This window comes from Amblyomma maculatum, chromosome 6 (genome assembly GCF_055883805.1).
Source record: "Amblyomma maculatum isolate TAMU_Amacu chromosome 6, ASM5588380v1, whole genome shotgun sequence".
Classification (NCBI taxonomy): domain Eukaryota; kingdom Metazoa; phylum Arthropoda; class Arachnida; order Ixodida; family Ixodidae; genus Amblyomma; species Amblyomma maculatum.
In genome coordinates this window covers 172,969,122-172,989,677 of record NC_139349.1, presented here as the reverse complement: position 1 = coordinate 172,989,677, position 20,556 = coordinate 172,969,122, and the positions used below count along the sequence as shown (strand labels likewise).

The 20,556-nt window shown below is 48.0% G+C and overlaps 1 protein-coding gene and 1 long non-coding RNA gene across 4 annotated transcripts in view; one reads left to right on the top strand and one right to left on the bottom strand.

The window, feature by feature from the left end:
- The window catches only part of LOC146187421 (uncharacterized), a 175,650-nt gene that overhangs the window by 110,007 nt on the left and 45,087 nt on the right, over nucleotides 1-20,556 (top strand). Inside the window, exon 1 of one of the 3 annotated variants that reach the window (XM_084607674.1) lies at nucleotides 18,088-18,395. The exons of the other annotated variants lie outside the window; for them this stretch is intronic. The gene's annotated coding sequence lies outside the window, so the exon portion shown is untranslated. Of the gene's footprint in view, nucleotides 1-18,087; nucleotides 18,396-20,556 lie in introns of those variants that run through there. 3 annotated transcript variants of the gene reach the window in all.
- Nucleotides 2,137-20,156, bottom strand: LOC146187422 (uncharacterized). The gene is made up of 3 exons (XR_014708236.1): nucleotides 20,033-20,156; nucleotides 19,906-19,937; nucleotides 2,137-2,491 (listed from the first exon to the last, which is right to left on the bottom strand). It is a non-coding gene; the product is annotated as an uncharacterized LOC146187422 (long non-coding RNA).

Here is a 20,556-nt window from a genome sequence, read left to right as displayed (position 1 = left end):
CTTCGAGGGTGTCATCAGGGCAGAAATGGTCTGTCAGCTGCCACGCTGTCGTGGTCGGTGTAATGATAAACAGTGATAAATGACGATACATTGACGATCTGTCTTCCCACATTTCTTCTAACATTCACCTATTCGCCGACGATTGCGTTATGTTTAGGAAAATGAGATAGCGGCGTACTAACTCTTCAGTCTCACATCGATTCCATTTCAACCCGGTGTAAATCATGCCTAATGGACCTGATTTTAACCAGTGCAAATTCATGCGCGTCTACAGAGTGTCTAATACTTTCAAAAGATCCTTATCAGCAGAACTCAGTCACTGGAAATGATCCAAAATATTTGTTCAGTTCATTATTACTAATTAACAGAACTGCGGCATAAATTCTATGAAAGTCAGCCAAGGTCTCCTATCCATTGCATCTCGTCGAAGAGTACGTCGTCTTCACGTTTTCCTAAAATGTATTCATTCTCGAGCTTCTGCGCGAAGAATTGCTTCACCCCCAAAGTGCAGGTCAACACTTGCGCGCACATAGTTGGAGTGCCATTCTGCAGAACAAATACCTTCTTTCATTAATTTTTTTTTGCCCGTACATCATTGGAATCACCTTCCCTCATCACTAGCACTAATAATGGCCTTAATTTATTTCAGGAATGCATTAGACAGAGTTATATGACCAGCAACGTTTCTTAGGACGACGCTCATATTATGTTTTCTTGTATTTATTTGCATTATCGCTTCCCTCTGAATGGCGTATTGTCTTAGGAGTATTTTCAGTAGATACATAAAGGGGTGATTAATTGACTACAGAGCAGGAGAACGAGGAAGATCGCACTCTCAGCATAGTGCTATCGGTTACCGCCAGCGAGCACCATCAGTACGCATGCGCAGGTCGCCTTGAGGGCACCAGATGGCGCCACGTGCTCGGCCATATGCGAGCTTACCTGGCTCGCCGGGATGGATGGATGGATGGATGGATGGATGGATGGATGGATGGATGGATGGATGGATGGATGGATGGATGGATGGATGGAATATAGGAGCGCCCCCTTTGAAACGGGGTGGTAGCAGTAGCTAGCTATCATGCTCATTTTTCTCCCTATATCTTAATTATTGATTTAGAATTGTTAACTAAGCCATCATTCTATTTATTGAATTTGTGTTTCTACATTACTAACATTATGTCACTGCTCTGCTTTTAAGCCACCAATCTTCCAGTCGTTTTTTGCTAGCTTCCACCGCCGGTTTATTCACCTGGGTAAAACAGCGCGTGCGCCGCTGACGGCGCGCTTGAGCTCTATGCTAAAAGGAGAAAAAAAAAAGTGCACTAAATGTTTTTTTTTTTTATTAGCACAGAGTCAAGTTCATTTTGAAGTGCGCTTTAGCAAAAAATTACGTCTTATGCGTCGAACAAAGGTTGACATGGTCAGATTGGGTGGTTCATTTTCAGTTGGGCACTTTTAGTTGGGTACGTAGCAAATGTGCGTACGTATTGCTCACTGCGTTGCGTGCGCTGCAGTTGTCGCGTACAACGACAACACAAGCAAAAGCAACAAGAAGCTTGAGCATTGTCGTTGCTATGACGAGTCGACGACCACGTACACAGCTTACAGATAGGCCTAGAAGCTTTAAGTTCGCGAAGTTATCTAGAAAACTAGGGAGCTTATACCTTGTCGTGCGGGCGAGAGTGAGTGTAAGAGAACGCCACCATTTAGAGCTAACTATCGCATCGGAGGAAGCAGCGGCGAGTTGCATTCGTTCCGAAGCGGGCGGCCGCCATGTTGTCAACGCATCCAGCAACGCCCGCAGCAACGGGCGTACGCCAGGATTTGATGCGTGCGTGCGCCTGCAAGACAGGCCGCGACGGATATGCGCATGCGCATTCGTTACCCGCATCGTTGCTGCGTACGCCCAACTAAAAGAATTCTTGCCCCTAGTGTCCGTTAAAAGTGCTCCAGATTATGCCCTCCCTCCACTAATGTGTGTGTTTCGTTATTTAGAACGGAAACGCTTTTTATGCTAGATGGTGTTTGAATGTCTACCTCCTTTCTTGTTCGTGATCGATGTATAGCGAGAGAGAGAGAGAGAGAGAGAGAGAGAGAGAGAGAGAGAGAGAGAGAGAGAGAGAGAGAGAGAGAAACATCTTTATTGTTGTAAATTAAATGCAGGCCTCCTGGTTAGTGCTTTCTTTACGCCGGCCATTCGCTATGACCCCTGAGCTTCAGGCGGGGGACTGTGCTACCCTTGACTTTGCGAAGGGTCTTCGTGTCAACTGCTGTCTCGTCGTATCGACGCGTCAGCATCCATCGCACTCGAGACCCACTGTTCGCTCGAAGCGCCGTCGTTAGAGAACCGGTTCTTTCCGATCACTACCGTCGCCCGCATGCACGCAAATCGGTCGCGTGGCTGTTGGACGGTGCGCTCCCCGCCTCGCACTCTGCCGTGGCTGGCAGCTGTCATGGTCACCGCCGTCGTTTCTTGCTCAGCATTATTCTGCACAGAACAAGAACAGCCGCTCAACAACGCTAAAGCTGCTACGAGTATTTTTTTTATCAAGCATAGCGTAGCATAGAAAAGCTTCATTGAGCTTAGATCAAATGTGGTTTTTCGGTGCCCACCTGCAACTGCCTCCATGCGGCTTCCTCCTCTTTGCTGAGCTTCCTATGTGGTTTTGTATACTCCCCTCTGCTAAGACATAACTGGTTGATATCAGGTCAAAATTTATCCACGGTTGCACAGATCTGCGCTGAATTCCTTAGTGGCTCGGCAAACGCTGGCTCAGGATATTTACGATATCAAATCTTCTCTTGTTTGTTAATGCGAGATTTGAGGGCCCCTTCAAATTCAAGTCCAGCTGTTAACAAACGTAATCTCAAATCTTCCTTCCAGCAATGGCAATTTAGAAAACTAGTCGCGCGGAAACATCATATCCTACTGTTCCTACATGACCTTGCCTTAGAACATGACGAGAATTTGGAGTACCTGTCTTTGAAAACTGCTAGTTGGTTTGACGATAACCTCATGGCCGCGAAGTGCGCACTGAGAGGTGCCATAACTTGGCAGGAACATTAGCGAGCCACCACGTCATTTCATTATGAAGCTGCCGGATTTTCAGGATAATTGCGAGAGCATCGGCGGAAGCTTCTTTTGCCTGCTACAGTATTCCCCTATATATCATGCCCTATCAGTGTAGGGTGGTACAATATTGAGGACACTTAAGCTCATCCTTTAATGGTATGACGCGGCAGCTTAAGCTGCCAGCCCACATATAACGTCAGGCTTCAACCAAGCCGTATGGACTTGCCTGCGTGTGGTAGGGGTAACGAGAATGCAAACGGTTCTGGCAGGCTGATTCTGATATCACCCTCCCATATGAAGGGAGCGACCCGAGTTGGCAGGTCTTGCCCGTGACATAGGGGTGATGTGAATTCAAATGTCATGGCAGGCTGATCTTTTTATGAGAAGACCGTAGCTGCGGCCACCCGAGGTCTCGCTTTGACCGTCGTCGCCGCAATAAAAAGAATCAGTCTTTCATGTTTACGAACGCCTTTCCTTTCAGTACTCGACGTTCAGAATCTCTGCGAGGCGCCTGTCTCTTACGGGAATAGCAGCTGCTCTTATTCATAGACAAGGATTGGTACAGTTGGCAGAGTACATCCAACACGCTCATCGAAGTCCTCCGGTATTTCATCTCTGGTCAATTCTCGTCGACTCCGCCGTTTCTGCAGTGATATAGTGCTGTTTTGAAGATTGATGCACGAAGCATATGGTTAACAAATTTCCGAACTTTCGCTATCTCTTCTCCACGTGTTATTGGTGTCAGAAACATGGCTACACAATGGTGTATAAGATTCAAATGGTAACCCCATAGGAGACAAGAGATTCGGGAGAGGTGCCATGGCCCTTTTTATTTATTTTTTTCGGCCAAACGTTCGGTTTTAATATCAGCGTCTTTATGGTAAGGTTCAGTTAGAAAACTCAACTGATTGTTTAATTACCGTTAGCCTGGCTCAGTTCACACTCAGTTACACACTTTCAGCACATTATTACATGCCGTCATCTGTGACATTGAAAAGTGTCTGTTGGAAGGGATCAATTTTCATTCTCTTATGGTTTAATTAATGCGCTTTTGGCGGACATTTTTTACTCTTATAAATAACGCTCACCAGTGCATCCGACCACAAAGCTGTGTTTCCGTTACTTGCAACCTTACTAAATCTCGCGTTACGGCATGATTTCAAGAGCAGTAACTGACGCGATTACCTTTGACGAGTCTTTGCAAATAAGTTACACTGGTGGCGCTAATAGTTTACCAACTTTGGTTGGTTTGTGAGGCTATGAGAGACGCCGTAGTGGGGGACTCAGGGAATTTCGACCGCGTGCACGGACTTTTTTTTTAGTCGATATTTATTGCCTCAGGGTATCAGTAGGGTATGAGATGAAGGATGAATGAATGAATAAATGAATGGAAAAAGGTTGGCTGATTTTATGAAGTCCAGAAGTGAGCGATGATGAGGTCGTTGCGTCCAAGTGACGTATGAGGCAGGATTGGTTGCTGAAAGGCCAGCTATGCTCAGGTGCCGAATTGGTGTTGGTTTGCGTGCTGGGTAGTCCCACAGAAAGTGGTGGATGTCGGCCTCGACATCTTCGTTTTTACAGATCGGGCATCCTGGGCGAGGATATAAGTGTTGGTAGTATGACCACGTCCTAGTGACAGCTGGTGTAAGGGCAACACCGACCCGGATCTTCCTAAGCGCAACCTCCTCTGCACGGTTGAGACCGCGGGGAAGGGATATCGTACACGGAGGGATAAGTGCACGTGTGCGGCACCGGAGGTGCTCCTTTCTTGACAAAAGGAGGGTAGCGTCGTCCACTTCGAGAAGCCGTGGGATTGATGCGTCTTGGTTCACGAGGCGGGTTGCTAAATCAGCTTGACTTTGGGAAGGCAGCAGATCCCGTGCGACCCACTCAATGCGTATTGATTGTGGGATGCGCGCCGCAAGCTGACATGCACGGGCATCGCGCCTTGCCTTTCAACCCCATCGAAAAGCGGCCGCCGAGGCCGGGATTCGATCCCGCATCCTTGGGAACAGTAGTCGAGCGCCGTAATCACTGCTCCACCCCGGCGGGAGTTTACCCTTTCGTCGAACATTTTGTCAGAATGGGTATCAGTCGTTTCATCCCTTTAAAAACAAAGCAAAATAACTCTGCCATTCCGTGAAAGATCATAGAAATTGAATTGTTGCATTTACCACTACACAAGGATCTGTCACTTTATGGATATGAGTTCCAAAGGGAAGCTTCATCTTACGTTGAATTCCAATGGGAGATCGCGAGCGCTTGGCCGGATCACAAACGGAACGCATCGCTCCGGCGTAGGTCCCCTTTTTCATATTTGCTACTGGAATGCTATCGCTCCCGCGGGTGCATGTTCCCTGGCGGGCGTAAACCAATCAGCGCGCACACTGGTTCTCGTGGCTCCGCCCTCTGCAATGGCTGCCGTCGCCTTCGCTCTGTTGCGAGCACATTTTTGCAGCTGTTGGCAAAACAAGCGTATCTAATGGCATGAATCTTTACGTTTCTGATAAAGCATACTCAAATCTTGGACCAAAGCTAACACATGTCTTTGAAGTGACAGAGTTGCCATTAGAAAAAGCTGCCAACGCCGAGCGCAGCACGACATCTCAAGCGAAGAGAAGGAAAGATTTTCATACCTGCAGTAATTCAGGGGCTCGCACGTTATAATACAAACTACTGGCATAACCTTGCTCTTAAACGAATACGCAAACGACGACACCCTTATGCGAGTATGAACCACCAACTAGCCCCAAGCTTTGTTATAATATAATTGGCGTAAATAATGCTTAGAAGCATATTCTTCTTGCGTCGGTTGGGATGTGAAACCATTTGCGAGATCCGAATGCAAAAAAAAAAAAAAAAAAAAAAAAAATGCTTCGAATGTCGACGCTGTCATGGCGGGCTGCAGAATTTCTTCAATTTGCTGCCGCCGAAGTGTGCAGAATAACGTTGAGAATAATGCATACAGCTCTTTTGTTTGTTTTTTCTGACATGGTATTTATTATACAGAAAGGGTTATGTACACAGACTATTTACAATTCATTCAGCCATTGCTGAGATGCACAACAGAAGACACAACTTTTTAAAAGGCAGGCAAAAATAAGCACCGTGTCACCAGCGGAAACCAATCAGATTGAAAGTCATTTCCATCATAAGTGTCCTTCAGTTGCAGCATCATTCTGCTAAAATGGAGTCTAGGTGGAACAACAGGTTCAGCGTTGCTATGCGACATGCGTGTCTTCCACAAGCTATGAAGTCCAATAAGGAAAAACATGTCATATGGTTCGTAATCAGATTGTGTAACAGCAAGATACCGCACATTGTACGAATGTAGAACAAAGTCTTCCTTTAGAGCACATCCCAAAAAAGAATTGCGTCTTTTCAATTAATGAAACAGTGCTCACTTGTTTCGGGCACATCACACAGACGGCAGTTTACAGAAGATACAAAAATATTTTTTCTATGGAGCCATGTGTTAACAGGTAGAACTTCGGTGTGTAATTTAAAGAAAAATGTTTTCGTGCAAGGAGAAATCTGCATTTTGCGCACCCTTTTTAACACATCATGACCATTAAAGCCAAAGTATAAAGAACGATACAGTGGTGGCGGAAAAAGCATTGCTACCAAATCCTTGTATAGTATATTGAGCGAAACAGAATATAAGTACTCATTCGAGAATCGTACTGTCAAAAAACTCACCGAAGCGTAAACTTCCTGCATAAATCCTAGTAACTGCGGGCTATCAGTAAAATCTGAAGAAACCACTAAGTCGGGAAGCAGATTCATGAAATTAACTTGTAGGAATGCTCTAATAATCGGATCTGAACAATCATGAAAAAAGAAGAAACGGGCAACTAACTGCCTTACATACAGATGCACTAAGCCGAGCCCCCCTGCACAAACAGGTTATCACGCTGAATCGGTTCAAAATTGGATGACCAAATAAACATCGCAAATATTCGGTGAAAACACTGGATGTAATGCCTAGCACAGTGGAGGACCTGAAGCACGTAATAAAGTTTTGTCGCCAAAAACATGTTGCAGGCCTGAGCCCGACCGAATATTGAAAGTCGATAGGGGACAAATGTATTAGCATAACGCTGGACTACTGGAACGGGCTCTTTCCAGTAATTTGAACTTGACTTAAATACATGCAGTGGAACGCCTATATATTTAGGGGGCACACATGACCATTCAATTCCTGCATATAGGGGTGGTGTTGAGCCCCACGAACCAAACCAAAGGCCGGAACTCTTGGAGTGATTCATCTGAGCACCAGAAACAACGCCAAATTCTGCTATGCTGGATATAACTTTTTCTATGCTTGGTTTGTCAGTGCAGAAAAACGCAAGATCATCCGCATATGCAAGTACTTTAAACTCATTTCCAAGGAGAGGGAAGCCATGGATACTACTGTTATGTAAAACACTCTGACAAAGTGGTTCCAAGTAAAGAGCAAAAAATGCATACAGCTCGCGTGACGTGCTTTGTAAGGTTAACCACGGCCGGTCTCGAGGGAGAGCGCGCTTCTCTTCTCTTACGGCCTCTCCAATGGGGTCTGTTTCCACCGCCCGCCGCGCCTCGGTGGGGTCGCCACCGCCCCACTGCTACCGCCGTTCACGCGCAAGGGAAACGCGCGCTCGCTCTTCGCTCCGCCCGCATCAGTTGCAACCGGCAGGTTCTGACATTTCACCCCTTATGGCTTACACAAATAAGCCGTAATCAGCGTCTTTGATTTATCGTGTATGAGCACTAAAATAGTTAATAATCCGCGTGCGTCCGCCTTCGTCAGTGCGGTCGCGCACGGTCGAATGAAGTTTCGGGTACACTTACGTCAACACTTTTTGCCCCTAAATTTTTTCACAAAACTATATGTACAGCCGCCCTGATTTTTAACAATATAGCGCGAGCGTCGACTAAACTGCTGCTCAGCGCCTTATAACGGCGATAAGCGTGCAACACGGCGAGAGTTCGCGCACGCGCAAGAAAAGAGAGAGTCTTCTGCTACGCTGTTCGGAACACAAAGACACAGGCCCTGCCACAATATCTGTTCGCGACGTTCCACATTCTTGCGCATGCACGAACTCTCGCCGTGTTGCACGCTTATCGCCGTTATAAGGCGCTGAGCAGCAGTTTGGTCGATACTCGCGCTATATTGTTAAAAATCAGGGCGGCTGTACATTTTATGCAGTGTGCCTTTGAAAGCTGTAAGCAGGTATAGTGCAACCTGACGCTAGTGCATGGTAAACTGTTCGGTGGATATTCTGTCAACCGCTGCCGTTTTTGTTTAGAGCAAAAGAGGCACTGACGAAAATTCATAGCACGTCTCAGATTCAGAGTAAGGAACAAAAATTTACTCATATAGTAAAAATTTCACTTGTCTAGTGGACTGGGCTGTTCTAGCTTCGTTCAGAACAAATCAGTCGGTTGGAAGACAGCAGATGTATACGTAGTCTCGCGACTGACGCATACGTAGACAGTCGTAGTCATTTTAGTACAGTGATAAAAAACATTTAATCAAGGATATGGGCATAAACAGATGTGCATAGTTGAAAAGAGCGGCAAGCAACCTTATAGCATGGCTATTGTCAATGCCTTCCGGGCAACTCAGCAAAAGTGAGTTCTCAAGTGCTGACTGGATTAAGACTTGAAGGACTTCGAGGACATCTGTGTGGTAGGTGCACGACGCCTTTTTCAGAAAAAGATACATCCTTGTTCAAGAGGGCTACAAAGTTTGCTTTTGGATAATGCAGTCCACTATAATCTTGTCCTCGTAGAATAGTGTGCATGGGGCCGCTTCTTTCGCTGGTTTCAAGAAGGATAGCACAAGCGTCACACCCGAAGTCACTGATTAACTTAACAATGTATCCATTGACCAGAATACCAGAATACGTGGGAGTGGGTAATGGGATGACAGGAGATACCATCACTTCTTTCAGTTCCTCAGTTACTGATTGCGGCAGAGCAGAAATATATTTTTTTTTTTTGCATTGACGTAAGGTGCCTTGATTTTGCTCTCAGATGAAACGTCTGTCTTGACAATGTAGTCAAGTGCCGCTAGCTGTTACGGCCCTCGCATCTTGCATGTCGTCTACTTCCGCACATTACCTTTACTTTCCCGAAGAGAGCCTCAATGGGGTCGCTATATGGCTTGAAATGTGTCTTCAGTGAGAGTGTCCTTCTTTAAAGCTTTAGAAGTTTCTTGCATACTTTCGATATAGCAGGTGAATTCATTTGTAAGCCACTGCGTTGAGTATCACCTGCGTCATTTATTGGCCTCTTTTTACCACTTCGAGCACAAGTGGTGTCATGAATATCAAAATATTTTTTATTGTTTTCATAACAAGCTTAATATCATGAAAAAATTTCATTAAAACAACGTTTATTTGCAAAATTAAAATAATGCTTATAATACAATACATTTGCTAATATATAAATTATAATAACATTTAAAACTCAACCCTACAACGTTTACTTTGACTGCTATACTAACACTTTATATCGTACAAGCATTTTGAAATTTACATTACATTTTTATGAAATTATTTTCATAGTTGGTGCTACATGGATGGTTTCGCTTGTAGAGCAGAAAGACGGTTTTGCTGTTGCAGACGAGTTGCTGTCATGTTAGCCTTGAAGAAGCTTCGATGTGATCACTGCTCATTCAGCTTTTTTATTCCTATTCTTATACAGGCTTGAGAAAAAATCGTATTAAAATGGACAAAAGTGGCTACCATGCCGCAATGTATGTCATACGCTTGTCGAACGTTTGCTGAGCGACAGTGTTTTTTATATAAAGACTCCGTTCACGTGTGTAGTACGCTGACGACATGCGGCTGCAACATCTACCTTCTGTGTTATTTCATTTCGGGGATGCACTCACCACGGAATCCGCGAGCGACAGCGCGAAGCCAGGCAAAAGCCACCCGCCGCCGCTGAAGCAGACGCGGAGCGAACAGTTAAACGAACAGTGAGCAGGTCGCGCCCCTTGCGGCGGTGGAGAGCGCAACTCAAGGAGAAACGTTCCCATATTGTTCCCGCGGCGACTGAGAAGGCCGTAAGAAAGAGCGCGCGCTCTCCCTCGAGACCGGCCGTGGGTTAAAATAATAGAAAAGCTTACGGCAGTTAAGTTATTCCTTCTTATGCTGTAGCAGCTTCTTTTGCGACCGGTGGTCACTGCTCGTGCATACAGCGTCGTTGCAACGGTTGCCCATCTGCGATAGACCCGATGTCGGTGCTTGCCGATGGCGTACGCTTTTGGTCAATTTCGATGCAGCCTGCCGCGCAAGATTTTCCTCCGCGATGATCTCGCAAGTTGACTCCTTGTAGGTCGGCAAGCAGGCGCAGCTTTCATGTCAGCTGCTAGGACCAACGTGCAAGCGACGAGGAAGGGAGAATATGCGCCGGTCGTGACAGGGAGCAGAAGCGGAAACATGAGATACGGGCTTCCGGCCAAATCACCCGATATCGGCAGAGCAAATATCGTTGCTCCACGGAGCGATCCGGGATCTACATCTGTCATTGGAACAGACAACTTTCGCTCCCATTCTGCCGTTGGAATACAACTGCCCCAGACGGAGCAGAAAAACTTGATGCTGATCTGCCATTGGAATTCAACATTAAACTGAACGCCGCAAAATATTGTTACAAGGCTGCTTTGCCAGAATTAATACTCCCCGTAAATTCTGGAACTGATTTCTACCCTCTGAGTGAAATTGGAATACATTGGTAATAAGCAGTTTCGCTGACGATTGATCCACTCGCTTTTCCTTACACTCGGCGTCTGCTGCGTGTATTAGCTTCGATGCGAGGATAGACCGGTTTTTCGGAAACGTGAGAATTTGAGGCCCATGAAGCGACGGAGCGCACAGCGAATTTCTACTCTAATGAGGAGTCGGAAATTTTATACGCCAGAGCTAAAAGTGAATCCGCGGCCGCTTCCGGCAAAAGTGCACGTTGAAGAACCCTATAGGTGATCGAAATTCCGGAGCCATCCACTGAGGCTGACTCGCTCCGGGACGTTTAACCCCGTAAACTAAACGAAACCAAACTTTCCGTTAAAAGTAGCGCATGCGCAGTCGCGTCCTGTTGTGTACTCTGTTGGCTGTGATTGAACACCTTATGCTACGCCTCTTTTGCTGCACAGTGATATCCGATCGGTGTATCTCTTCTCCAATAGTCGTTCGTCTCGTTAATGTGGAACGCTGCCCAGATTTTTCCGGCCCTCTTCGTTCATGCCATATATGCCAGGTCTTTCGTGCGCCTAAACGTGCACGTGCACGTGCACCTGTCGCAGTCATTGGCCCAACTGTGCCCACGTGTCTTCGTAAAAATACTTGCCCATCGTGGAGCCTCTTCTTTAACTCTACACCTTTATGATGCATGTATAGGGACTCGGACATGATATTCCACTGGTACAGATAGAAGCAATATGAAAGGAAGCGCGTGGCCTCGGCGCTTTCAAATGCGCTGTCACTGAGTGACAAGTGATGAGAATCAGGGGTGAGGATGCATCCAAAGTAATCTTGGTCGTCTGCTCTTTCCGAGCGTATACCTTTTGTGCCACCCCTTCTCGTCTTGTGTTGATGGCATCAGCGCTTCCGTGTTCCCTTTCATTTAGTTGTATAGATCAATGAGTGCGTAGTTCGGAAGCGTTCTCTCTGGGCTCCATTGTACCGCCTCGATCTAACACAAGCCCCCATTGTTTCTCGCGAGGAGGCGCGTGAAGTGATCAGTCTGCGCGTAGCGTGGCTTCGCCAGGTTCGACAGTGTGACGTGCGCGCGAAGTAATCCGATGAAACCGAGCTCTGTCGCATATCCGTGGGCGCGAAAGTTGCGGAATGCGCCGCGTTTTGCACAGCGATGTAAGGCCTCCACTGAGTAGAGGCGCCACAGCATTGCGGAGTTTCCTGCGCAAGGATCGAGCCATGTGTTATTGGCACGCGTCCCTCGATCTGTTGTACGTGTCGGGGCGAGGCTTAAGAAGCCAGGGGTCGAGTCCGGTTCAGCTAGCAGGGGAAAAGGAAGAACGCGAATAAGCCAAAATAGTTTTATTAATGGCTGTTTTCACTAGTACTGCAACAACTCCGGGGACTTTAGAGGACCCGCTGTAGTGAAGGACTGTATTTTTGGTTGCGACCAGATGCAGTTCCTGACCTCATGCGGAAATCGCAACAAAAATTGTGGCTGCTTCGAAGGTTTGGAATAGTGTCTGTGGTTGTCACGTTTGATTTTTTTTTTTTTTTCAGGACTGAATTTCAGGTCAAATTCGGGCACACTAGTCGGGTTATTCACCGAAACAAATGTTTAGTTTTTTAGTGCGTAGCACTACGAGCCGCAATCACGGATTTCGCCGATGTCTGTCCGAAGCCGTTCACTCTCTCTCTCTCTCTCTTCGTGAACTTGAAGTGGAGAAAAAGAAAGTTGCGCGCAGCTCGGCACTGAGGAGGCGGAGCAAATCCGCTCTCACTCTCTCTCCGTCTCGCTGTGAACTTGAAAGGAAAGAGAAGGTGGCGACGCCCGCATTACGCGACTTAACAGTGAAGGGGCGGGGCCGGTCGCACAGATCCAACCAATGAGATAGTGGGACGTGTTACTCCGGACTGAGCAGTCGTGTGTCGCTCGCGCGTCCTCAACTTTACTCAACTTCGGCATCTCTCCCCTCGCATCATTCACTCCTGAGCCTTCACGGACAGCAGACCAGCACGCGCGGGGCTCCCTCGGCTCCGAGCCGCTCGCCGCGTAGTGAAGCAGCTTGTGCTTACGTCCTCGCGTTTACTGGCGCTCGCCTTCAAGCGCATTTCCCTGCTCTTGGATTACCTTTCTTCGCCCTGGAGACCTTCTTTCATGCTCGGAATGTGTTGAGGCAGAAACGCCGGAGCATCTGTTTTTCGCATTTCCTACATTCTCCTTAAATCTTTCTCTCCCCCCTTAGATCCTACTTTAGACCTTTCAGGCTCAGAGCTGTGCATTCCAAAGAGGGATGCAATACATTGTGCCTATTCTCGCTAATTTGTAATAAGAACCACTGAACATGGTGCAAGGAAAGCTGAGGAAACGTGCCGAGCGTGCTCATGCAAAACGAAGCATAACAAAGGGTAAAATGCATGAAAAATATAGTAGGGATAAGAAGGTCTACACATCTACTTCGCATTTGATCGACAATGCAAATCGGCTGTATTTTTTTTTATAATTGACTGTCACGTCTCATCTTTCTGCAATACATATTGCTCTATGTGTTGCTGTACGGCGCAATCAGCTGTGCTTGAGTTCAAGCGAAGATGATAATGATGATGCCCTGAGACAAAATGGCACATACCCATGGCGGGGGATTGGCCAGGGTACATTGTAGGTTGTAAATAATTGTGTTCAAGGACTGGAGTATTCAGGTAAATATGAATTTTTAACTAGAATTTGGAAAAAATAAAATGAAAAAGAAGAGGTGATGAAATCGTACTTAGCATAGGAATCTACCTGTTGAAATTATGTAATCATGAATGAAATCGCAAACTGGTTTTAAGGGCTCCGAAGGAGCGAAGATCGTCGTCTGCATGGGCTCGTGCAATCCGGATTCCTCATAGCGTTTCATCATTTGACCATTTCTGAGGGTACTGCGAAAATTAAAGAAAAAGGGGGGGGGGGGGGGGGGGGCACGTCTGTGGGCGGTCGAGAGACTCACCCTCATGAAGATCGGTGAAATGCAGCGCGCCACACGAACGAGGTGCGCCGAATGAGTTCTGCGGATCATCCCTTGTTTTATGTGAAGTTCAAACAAGAAGGGTTGCTATAGTTACTTGACAACGAAGCATGCATCTGCGCTGAAAGGAAGGCTGAAAAACGCCGCTAACTTCTAGAATGCGGAGATCGTCGAGAAGACTTCGACGGGCTGATTACGGAGATGCTTAGACCGATTCCTGCAAACATCGTCTCAGCACGTGCAGCAAGTGCCGCTGTTTGATAAGGAAGCGCAGCTCCTTTAGGTGGATGAAGGGTGCCCCAGATTATCTTTCTTGGTGCATAAAAGCACGGGGGATTCGAGTGGGAACGACATCGACCGCATCGTGGTGGGCTTTATTAAGCGATAGCTTATACAGCTCGTTCGGTCGAAAAGCCGTCGGCGTCTTAATAGTTGTAGCTGTCGGCACCATGCAAGTGTCGAAAATAATAGGGGGTAATTCCTGGTTCTAGTAATTGATGGTTTCTTGGTGTGGCGTTGGCTATGACTGGGGTTTAAAGGGGTCAAAATGCTTATAATGAAAAGCCAATATGATTGCTGGGGCTAGTTTAGAAAATTTAGTCTGTAATTGACAATTAGAACAATTGAAAAAATTAGAACGTAGGGATAATGAGGCTTGAAAGGCGCCAGAATGTTCAGGCTGAGAAGCTACTGTGTAATTGATTACTTGATTGATGTAATTGAAGGGGTAAAATTGTAAAAGGATCGAGTTCAAAGTTGTCAAACTGCTCAGAATGAAAAGCCAATGCTTGATTATGCTGATTGACAAATATTAGTCTAATTGGTTATAAATTGAAGCATGAAAAAAAAAAATGAACAATACGGTCAAGAGTGTCAAACAGTGCAGAATAGAAAGCTAATGTTTGCTGATCCTAAGTATCGGTGTATAAAAAAAATAGAAAAGCATAAACGAAAAGAGAAAACGATTAAAAAGTTGCAAAGTTGCAAGTGTGTTTGTGTGTGTGTATGTGTGTGTGCTCATGAGTTAAGTGTTCCCCTAATTTTTGATAATTACGTTATAAATGAATTATGAATAAGGCACGTAGGAGTTGTTTATAAATTATATCGACAGAGATCGAAGACGCGTCGCTCACTGAAAATTGCGCTTTATGTAAAAAAAAAAAAAAAAAAGGCAAGTGCTGCCATCACCCGCCGATTTTGCAAGTAAAATGCGTGCGTCGACACACATTCTTGGACGCTGATCACGGAGGCTACGCTGAACCGCCGTTGATAAGCCGTTATTTTGATGAAAACGTCGTGAGTTTGAACAGACTGGCGGGAGAGAGAAAAAAAACTTTATTTTTCAGCGATTAAGATGTTTTTACAGTTTCTAAATAAGCACTGACGATAAATTCATCATTTTCGGCGGGGCTGAACGAGTACTAGACAGATATGGCTGCAGTCTTCATCAGACCTTGTGGAAGGGGCGCTTTATTCGGTTATCCATTGCCGAAACTGTGCTAACACTCGCGTCGATCAGCGCCAGTTGCGTGAATGTGTGGTTGTGTAGTTGTCGGTATACGTAGTCGGAAGCCTGACTTCGCTGGCTGCGATAAAGGAAAAAAAAAAAAAGAAAGAAAAAGCCCGGGATTCCTACCCAGACTTTCGACCTTTCGGCCGAAGGCCTGCGGACACGTTCGGTCTGCGGGCTTTTCTCGGCTGTTCTCTTCGTTTGTGCCGTAGGTTGCGGGGGTGGTAAGACGGGGAATGAAGTGTGCTCACCCTTTCGTTTCACGCTTGTCGCGTGCGCGTCGGACGTTTTCCTCTCGCGCTCTTGCGAGCAAGCAGCCCGAGGCTTCAGCGCCGCGCTGATGACGCACGCGCGTTTGCGAGCGGGGGTCCGTGAAGGAAATAGAGTAATGGCAATCGCTGGCGGCGAGCGAACGCAACTGGCGGCTTCGTCTGCGCACGCCAGCTCGTGCAGAAAGGAACGTGAGGCGGCCGCCGCCTGCACGCCATTTCGCGCGTTCCCTTGCTTGTTCTGTTTTCTTTTGCCCCGTGCGTGCGAGCGCGCGCGTGCTCGTCGCGCAAGCGGCACCAGCGAGTCAGAAATAGCGAAGAGACAAAGAACGCCAGCAGAGACGGCGCTGGGAAACGAAATAGAACTGGACGCCTTCCATTTTTTTCTTTGTTTCTTCCCTGGTTCCCCCTCCTTTTCTCTTGCTTTCGCTGATCCCGGCACCCTCTGCGAAGAGTCTTGCGCTGTTTGCGGAGCCGACGTCTTTCCAGCTCTGGCGCGTGATTGCTCGGAAAATGAGTTGCGGAGCAGTCGCCGATGCGTCCGGGTTAGCTAAGCGTTTTTTGTCCCCGTTGCCCCGTTATTTTTTTCTTCTTCCTTCTGTTTTCATTCGATCTTCTCTTGATGTGTCTGCCCCATCATCGGTGCGCGTCCGAAGCATCGGCCTTCCGATGCTGAATGCTTATTCGAAGCCATTCCTTGAAGACGTCCGTGCTGCTCCGTTTCCGTGGCGCTTCGTCCGCTGTCCCTGTGCTTTTCATTTTTTTTTTTTCGTTTGGGGATATCCGCAAACGATGTAACCTGCGCAAGGGGTGGCGTCGGGCGAAGGGAGTCGGTGCAGCTTGACAGAGAAGGACCGAAGAAGAAGCGAAGAGAGGCTCCGAAGATTATGAAAAGAAAAGACGGAAGGGGGAGGCGAGCGCGCGGACGATGTGGAGCTGTTCCTCGCGCGCGCTCCCTTCGCGACGTTGATGATCGCCCTTCGTGGACGCCTCCAAGGGCAGTCAGGAGAAGGGCGCCGATCGGAACTGCGAGGGAAGGGCGGGGAGGGAGTGTGAGGCCCGGCGTCCAGCACTGTCATGATGATGATGGCGACGGCGACGCCCCGCTTAAGATATAATGATAAAAAAAAAGGTGAAAATGAAGAAGACTTCGGGGGTGCTAGTGGCGAGGGACGAGCCCTGACTCCTTGTGCTGCTTCGGGGGAAGCCAGTTTAGAATTGTTCTACTCTGCCTACTTTCTCTCGCTTGAGCCCAGCGCCGCGTTCGGTCCGCGCACGCTTTTTTTTTTTCTTTTCTTTTGCCTCCTCTCTTTAGCGAGAACCTCGCTTCTCCTCGAGCACGTACGTTCGTCGGTCTCCGCTGGCCGGTCTCACCTTTTTTTTTTTTTTCTTCTTTTTCCCCTCTTCTTTCGATCCTGGCTTGTTTTCGCCCAACTTTTTCTTCTTCTTCTCTTCCACTCTTGTCACCTCCGACTGGGAGCTTTGTTTTTGTTTTTGGCCGCTGGACGGTCGCCTTCTTCTTTCTTTTATTTTCCGATACGTAGCCGCGGTGGCTCATGCTTGCTTGGTCTTTTCTGGACTTTTTTTTCGGCATTGGTTCCCCCCCCCCCCCCCCCCTCACGATCTTCTTTTGCACGTCCCTCTAGCACGCGGGTTTTTATTAGCTTCGCTTCTCCGGCGGCCTTCCCTACTCTTCTTTTTTCTCTTCTTGGAGCTGAGCTCGCGTTGGGTCCTCCCAGCTCTTACTCTTCTTATTCCCCCCCCCCCCCCCCCCCCCCGTGCCTTCGGCTCTTTTTCGGTCTTCACGCGCCAGTGTACGTGCGTGTGCGTGCTCTGTTATTGCGTGCGTGCTTCTTTTCGGATTTCGTTCGAAGCCGCGTTGCGCGCGGCGTTCGCTCGCCGGTGGATTCCCTCGCTTTTCGTCTTTTTATTTTCATCTCACGCTTCTGCTGCTGCCGCCGCTGCAGCTCGCGCAGCTCGCTCGCGCGCGAGCGTTCTCTCGTTTCCCCCTTCCCCCCTCTCTCTCTGGCTGTCGTCCGCGTCTCTTCTGCCTCACTTCTCTCTTTCTTTTTTTTTTTTCTTTCTCTTCAGTGGGCCCTCTGTTTTTAGTCGCCATACTCGTTTCTCCACGTAGCTTGCCTTTTCTATTTATTTTTTTTTCTCTGCTTCCCTTGTCGCTTGGAAAAAGCGAGCTAGCGGCGAGTGCCCGCTAACGCTTCTATAGCTCGCGCCGCGCGCTCAGCAGCGTGCTGCAGCAGCAGCCAGCTACTTTTTTTTTTTTTTCTGCTCTTTCTCTCTCGAGTTCTTTTTCTTTCTTTTCGCTTTCTCCCCTGTGCCAGTCCGCGAGCGAGCGGGCGTGCGTGTGTTCTGCGCTTGCTGTGTGCTGTGCGCGCGCGTCGCTGGCTCGTTCGTTCGTTCCTTGCACGCAGTGCGTGGTAGTTAGGACGTGGCAAGCGCGCACAAGCGTTCCTCCCGTGTTCCTTGGCTCCTGCTGCGGCGCTCGCAGCAGCCGCACATCGCCACCGCTGCGAGAGCTGGTCGCGGGAGTCGACCGCCGGTGTCTGCCGTCAATGCCGGCTCTGTCGTCGCTCCTCACTGGAGCCGTGGTGGCAATGCCGCGAGACGTGCCTTGACGCTTGCCAGTGCCGCCGACTGTGTGCGAACCTTCTTATTCGCGAAAATATTCGGGCGATTTCGCCGCTCCGCTTCTACGATATCTTCTACCCCTGTGTGTGTGTCGGTGCGTGTGTGAAACCACGGTGCTCACCTGGGATCGTCACGAAAACGAAACTCTTGTCGCCTTCTAGTAACGATCGAGTCACCTGTCGGAGTGGGAGTATCGAGGTGAGCATACCGATTTGCCCCTTTCTTGTGAGTGGTGTCTGAGAGCATCTTGCTCAACAGCAGCCAAAAGAAAAGCGAGAGCAGCGGCCACGCGCGAAAAGCTTCGTGAAGTAAACTTTCTCCGCGGGGCGCTCAAGTTGCGCTCTCCGACGCCGGCGCACGACGGTAGCGACCCGACCCGTCTGAATGGGAAACTAGGCGTGGGAATACGAAAGCAGGGGGGGTCCGCCGAATGTGGACCGAGATTGAAGACGGCACCGCCGCTCCTTGCCTGATAGAAAAAGAAAGAAATTGAGCGCTATAAAGGGGAAATAAGGGTTGCGTTTTTTTGTGCTTTCGTTATTTGTTTCGTCGTTTTCAAGGCGAGCGGGAAAAGTAAACGCATGAACGGGAAATAGTGAGCCGCTTTGAATGTAGCGACACGTAAGCGTATTTTATCGCACCCCAGCCGCGAGTGTTGTCGGAGAGGAGAAGGGGGTGTTCTTTTCTCTCTTTCTTTATTGACTCTGACCGTCGTTATCAGCTCCCTCACTTTCTGCGAGGCATTTCTGGCGGCTTATGAATTTGTTGACGGCGCTATAAATCGCTTTCGGTGGGAGTTCTCCCCGCGCATGGAAATTGGAGTGGGCGTGGCGGTCGGCGCGATGTTTGCGGTAATGAATATGTAGCCGCGCGCCTCTCGCGCTTTCGTCGGTTACATAAAGCTCGAACTGTCGCTTCGTATTTTGTGCATTTCGCGGACCTAGCTCGGCGTCAGGGGAGAATTAAATAGCGATATGGGAAATGTTTGATTTGCAGGTTCCGTAGTATATGTGTTATTCCTGTTGTTTTAGTCCCACTTGCATTGCGTACTCTAAATGTGCCATCTGTCGTGTAGAGAGAGCCGAAAGAGGTGCTGCTTTTTTTTTTTTTTTCTGCATTGCGGCTTTGTCTGAAGAAGTGCTTTGAAGGTCGCTCTTTCGCAGCATGTTCCGCGAGAAAGGTTTGCGCATTTTATCGTAGCTTGCTGATAGATGCCCTTTGTGGGTTTTAGCGATTGTTTGCGTTTTTAGAAGAAGCAAACCTTGAAAACGAAGTCTGAAATTTGAAGACGTTTTTAGACCGTAACATAAACGAGTGGTGCGTACTGGTCTAAATAGACCATAAAAGCTCGGGTTGCCGGCACAAATTTATCCGCTTCAGTAACCATTGTCCAAGGAATAGGCACGCATTAAAACGCGAAGAGCCCGCACGCGGGGAGTGTGATCGAGTAAGACTCATTCATTTCGGTCAGCATTCTAATGGGACCACGCACTGAAACTATGAGGCGACTCTACGAAGATGTGCTTGCTCTACATCCGCAAACATGGTAGGGTAGATGAAGTTACTTCGTGACTTGCTAGAAACGCAGTGAATGAGCTGAAAAAAAGAGGGCCACCAAGAAGTTCGCTCTGAGCCAGATGAGTACCACAATAAATAAAAAGTGAGACGTGGCGTGCAGAACGTCGCGAACGAAGTGCAATGCGCTGACCTTTCACGCAGTAAAAGCAGCCTCTTTCTCTCCTGAAACGAAAGTGTAAAACCTTATGCACTCCCAAGTACGGTAATGTAGCTTGCTGCATTAAACGCGCATTTTAAAAGTTTTTTTCGTAACGTACCGCACGAAGGCGCTTTGCACACACCACCCTTGCTAAGTGACGGCTTCAAGAATGCCCCTGGCACGAGATGCAGGGTGTTTGCCGTCAGCTGCGAGGCTCAGGTGATGATGGAGCTAATTCTTTGTACTCGGCTGCTGCTGCTGCTGCTTGCAGCTGGCCTCTCCGGCATTTTTTTTTACTTCACCGCTTACTAAGAACTCACCGTGAGCGAAGATGCCGCAGTTCTTTGGCCGATGACATTTATCGTTCTGCCCGCCAGCTTCATTAGCCGGTGCAATTGAAAACCCTGGTTCACTCCAACTCTGGTCATTAATGGTCAACGCTCGGTGACTTTTTGCGCGGTGGTTTGTATTCTTGTGATTGGTCTTTGACGTCATTCATTGAGGTCTTCAGCAGTTTTCATTTCTGAAGGTTGATAGCAAGAGTAAGGATAGAGTTTTGGAGATCACTTTGTACGACACGTGACGCACTTGAGCGTTAAATGCGCTGCAAACGCGTCAGAAGCATCGCCCGCTGTTCCGGCC